A 5420-nucleotide genomic window follows, 5' to 3' on the forward strand; every position below is an offset into this window, starting at 1 on the left:
TAACCCTAAATTGGACATGTTGCACTGGAAAACTTGTGGGGAAGTACTATCACAATGAGCTGCTGGTCTTCATTCATCATTTAGGTAAAAACCCTGAAGACTGGCTATGTTCATCAGTGAGGAGCTGAGTGATAATTGATATGGATTGCATGCCTCAAGGACTATTCTAGCAAGCACTGCTTATGCAAAAAACGTACTGAACAACTTGTTTTTCAACCACTCCACAAATGTTTTGGCAATCTACTTTGTGCATGACAAGTAATTTTTTCCAACAGATTAATTCGCAATTCCAGTTGGTGAAGTTTACATACACTAAGTTCACTGTGCCTCTAAACAGCTTGGAAAATTCCAGAAATGTCATGGCTTTAGAAGCTTCTGATAGACTAATTGACATCATTTGAGTCAATTGGAGGTATTTCAGGCCTACCTTCAAACTCAGTGCCTCTTTGCTTGACCTCCAAGTCTGGTTCATCCTTGGGAGCAATTTCCAAACGCCTAAAAGTACCATGTTCATCTGTACAAACAATAATACACAAGTATAAACACCATGGGACCACCCAGCTGTCATACCGCTCAGGAAGGAGATGCGTTCTGTCTCCTAGAGATTAACGTACTTTGGTGCGAAAAGTGCAAATCAATCCCAGAACAGGACATTGTGAAGATGGTGGAGAAACCGGTACAAAAGTATCTATCCACAGTAAAACGAGTCCGACATAACCTGAAGTGTTGCTCCGCAAGGAAGAAGCCACATCTCCAAAACTGCCATAAAAAAGCCAGACTACAGGTTACAACTGCACATGGGGACAAAGATCATACTTTTTGGAGAACTGTCCTCTGGTCTGATGAAACAAAAATAGAACTGTTTGGCCATAATGACCATCGTTATGTTTGGAGGAAAAAAGGGGAGGCTTGCAAGCCGAAGAACACCATCCCAACCGTGAAGCACGGGGGTGGCAGCATGTTGTGGGGGTGCTTTGCTACAGGAGGGACTGGTGCACTTCACAAAATGGATGACACGAGGAAGGACAATCATGTGGATATATTGAAGCAACATCTCAAGACATCAGTCAGGAAGTTACAGCTTGGTCGCAAATGGACAATGACCCCAAGCATACTTCCAAAGTTGTGGCCATCACAAAGCCCTTACCTCAATCCTACAGAATATTTGTGGGCAGAACTGATAAAGCTTTTCTGAGCAAGGAAGCCTACAAACCTGTTACACCAGCTCTGTCAGGAGGAATGGGCCAAAATTCATCCAACTTATTGTGGGAAGCTTGTGGAAGGCTACCCAAAACATTTGACCCAAGTTAAACAATTTAAAGGCAATGCTACCAAATACTAATTCAGTGTATGTAAACTTCTGACCCAATGGGAATGTGATGAAAGAAATAAAAGCTGAAATGAATCACTATTATTCTTGAAATAAAGTGGTGATCCTAACTGACCTAAAATTGAATGTCAGGCATTGTGAATAACAGAGTTTAAATGTATTTGGCTAAGGTGTGGAGTCAAGTTTACATACAACTAAGTGCACTACAATTGGGATGTCTCTGGAGCAACACACAAACCACTCATCCTGAGATGGAGACTTGTCCTGTCTTCCCATTAATTTAATTGAGAGGTATCACGATATTATTGTAAGAAATATTTTGAAGTACACATTGTAGTTGACTTGATACTACATGTAGAGTTATAGAATGTCTTTGAAAAAGCTGTACCTTTTTAAGGCTTATGGTTAAATATAACAGCTTCCAATCTGCGGAATGCATTTTGGGATTTTTGAAAAGTTTGGTTTTTACTTTGTGGTACATGAGGCAGTATCTTCCTGTGACGAGCTTTAGCTGGGGCCAGGGTTAGTTCCAGAAGTAAAACCTGTATGTTCTGTCAACTGTATCCTGCTGCATCAGGAAAGCTCCAATCACTAGGCACAGTTAGCATTAATTCCAAACCAAAAGAGTGTAACCTTACATCACCAGGTGCTTGGGTCCTTCCTGTAGTGAAGACCCACGTGTCTTTGTCATGAGCTTGAAGGATGGTAGGTGTTCTCCCTCAGTGTGGAGAAGAAAGAGCTGCACCTCCACTGTCTGTGCGTACAGGAAGCCTGCAGTCTCCCATAGTGAGGCGGTCAGTTCGCTACTTAGGCCGTGTACCAGCTTACTGAGCTTGGACAGCAGGGAGAAGCCCAGAGATGCTCCCCCAACAGGATTCACCCACACGGCCAGCTGGAGCTGCAGCAACAGATCATGGGCCCAGCCTCCAGGGTGACTCCCTGCCTCTGTCCTACGAACCATCAGCAGAGTTCATCTATATTATTCGTAGCCATCTATTTACCAACACAAATCGATGCTGGCACTGAGACCGCACTCAACGAGCTGTATAAAGTCTATAAGCACACAAGAAAATGCTCATCCAGAAGCGGCACTCCTAGTGGCCAGGGACTTTAATGCAAACTTAAATCAATTTTACCTCATTTCTACCAGCATGTCACATGTGCAACTAGAGGAAAACAAACTCTAGACCACCTTTAATCCACACACAAAAGGATACAAAGCTCACCCTCCATTTGGCAAATCTCACCATAATTCTATCCTCCTGATTCCTGCTTACAAGGAAAAACTAAAGCAGGGAGTACCAGTGACGTGGATACAACGCTACAGGAATGTTTTGCTAGCACAGACTGGAATATGTTCCGGGATTCATTCAATGGCATTGAGTATACCACCTCATCAATAAGTGCATCAACGACGTCGTCCCCACAGGGACCGTATATACATATCCCAACCAGAAGCCATATATTACAGGCAACATCCGCATCGAGCTAAAGGCTACAGCTGCCGCTTATATGAAATCCCACCATGCCCTCAGGCCTAAAATTGAATCCTACTACACCGGCTCTGACGCTTGTCGGATGTGGAAAGGCTTAAACTATTACCAACTACAAAGAGAAATCCAGCCGCGAGCTGCCCAGTGACTCGAGCGTACCAGACGAGCTCAATACCTTTATGCTTGCTTCAAGGCAAGCAACACTGAAGCATGCATGAGAGCACCAGCTGTTCCATACGACTGTGATCACACTCGGTAGCTGATGTGAGCAAGACCTTTAAACAGGTGAACATTCACAAAGCCGCGGGGCCAGATGGATTACCAGGATATGTACTCCGAGCATGCGCTGACCAACTGGCAAGTGTCTTCTCTGACATTTTTAACCTGTCCCTGACCGAGTCTGTAATACCTACATGTTTCTCACAGACCACCAACCTGTGCCCAAGATAGCGAAGGTAACCTACCTAAATGATTACCGCTCTGTAGCACTCACGTTGGTAGCCATGAAGTGCTTTTGAAAGGCTGGTCATGGCTCACATCAATATCATCATGTCGGAAACCCTAGACCCACTCCAATTCGCATACCGCCGCAACATATCCACAGATGACGCAATCTCAATCGCACTCCACACTGCTCTTTCCCACCTGGACAAAAGGAACACCTATGAGAATGCTGTTCATTGACTACAGTTCAAGACAAATGAGCTGATCGTGGAATAAAGGAAAAGGAGGGCCAAACAGGCCCCAATTAAAATCGACGGGGCTGAAGTGGAGCGAGTCGAGAGTTTCAAGTTCCACTGTGTCCACATCACCAACGAACTATCATGGTCCAAACACACCAAGACAGTTGTGAAAAGGGCACAACACACTTTCCCCTCAGGAGACTGAAAAGATTTGGCACGGGTCCCCAGATCCTCAATGTTCTACAGCTGCACCATCGAGAGCATTCTGACTGGCTACATCACCGCCTGATATGGCAACTGCTCGGCATCTGACCGTAAGGCGCTACAGAGGGTAGTGCGTACGGGCCAGGACATCACTGGGGCCAAGCTTCCTGACATCCAGGACCTATATACTAGGTGGTGTCAGAGGAAGGCCCAAAAAATGGTCAAAGACTCCAGAGTCACCCAAGTTGTAGACTGTTCTCTCTGCTACCGCACGGCAAGCAGTACCGGAGTGCCAAGTCCAGGGCCAACAGGCTCCTTAACTTCATTGGGATAGGGGGCAGCATTGGGAAGTTTGGATGAAAAGCGTGCCCAGAGTAAATTGCCTGCTACCCAGGCCCAGAAACTAGGACATGCATATAATTGGTAGATTTGGATAGAAAACTCTAAAATTTCCAAAACTTAAAATAATGTCTGAGTATAACAGAACTCATATGGCAGGCAAAAACCTGAGAGAAATCCAACCAGAAAGTGGGAAATCTGTGGTTTGTAGTTTTTATGTTATTGCCAATCCAATATCTTGTCTGTGGGGTCAGATTGCACTTCCTAAGGCTTCCAGTAGATGCCAACAGTCTTTAGAAGTTGTTTCAGGCTTGTATTGTGGAAGGGGATCGAATAAAAGCTGTTTCAACAAGTGGTCAAGCTGAAAGACATTAGTTTAGTCTCACGCATGAGCGCAACGCTCATTCTTTCCTTTCTTATGACAACGGAATTGTCCGGTTGGAATATTGAAGATTTATGATATCGTTTGACGTGTTTCTACAAACTTTAATGGAAAATGTTTTACTTTGTCAGGACTTTGTGCCGGTGCTTTGTGCATTTGGATTACTGGACTAAACGCACTAACAAAAAGGTATTTGGACAAAGATTAACTTTATTGAACAAAACAAACATTTATTGTCTAACATGGAGACCTGGGAGTGCCATGAGATGAAGAGCAAAGGTAAGTGATTCATTTTAATGCTATTTCTGACTTTTGTGACACCTCTCCTTGGTTGGAAAATGGCTGTATGGGTTTCCGTGACTAGGCGCTGACCTAACATAATCGCATGATGTGGTTTCACCGTTAAGCCTTTTTGACACTCGGACACTGGCTGGATTAACAAGAAGTTCATCTTTAAAATGGTGTAGAATACTTGTATATTTGTTTTGAATTTGGCGCACTGCAATTTTACTGGCTGTGGGCGAGGTGGGACGCTCACGTCCCGAACGATCCCAGAGATGTTAACAGCTTCTACCCTGAAGCCATAAGACTGCTGAACAATTAATCAAATGGCCACCAGGACTATTTAAATTGACATCAGCCCCTCCCTTTGTTTTTACACTGCTGCTACTCGCTGTTTATTAGCATTTATATGCATAGCCACATTACAAATTATGCCGACTAACCTGTACCCCTGCTCATTGACTCGGTACCAGTACCCCTTGTATATTGCCTCGTTACTGTTATGTAATTTTCTTGTTACTTTTTGATTCGACTTTCATTTATTTACTAAATATTTTCTTCACTATTTCTTGAACTGCATTGTTGGTTAAGGGCTTGTAAGAATTTCACAGTTCGAAGCATGTGAGAAATAAAATGTTATTTGAAATTAACTGGTAAATCACCTCTGCCTGGTGACCCAGGCAACACCGACCCAGGCTATCCTTACC

This window comes from Oncorhynchus mykiss, chromosome 24, assembly GCF_013265735.2.
Source record: "Oncorhynchus mykiss isolate Arlee chromosome 24, USDA_OmykA_1.1, whole genome shotgun sequence".
Lineage (NCBI taxonomy): Eukaryota > Metazoa > Chordata > Actinopteri > Salmoniformes > Salmonidae > Oncorhynchus > Oncorhynchus mykiss.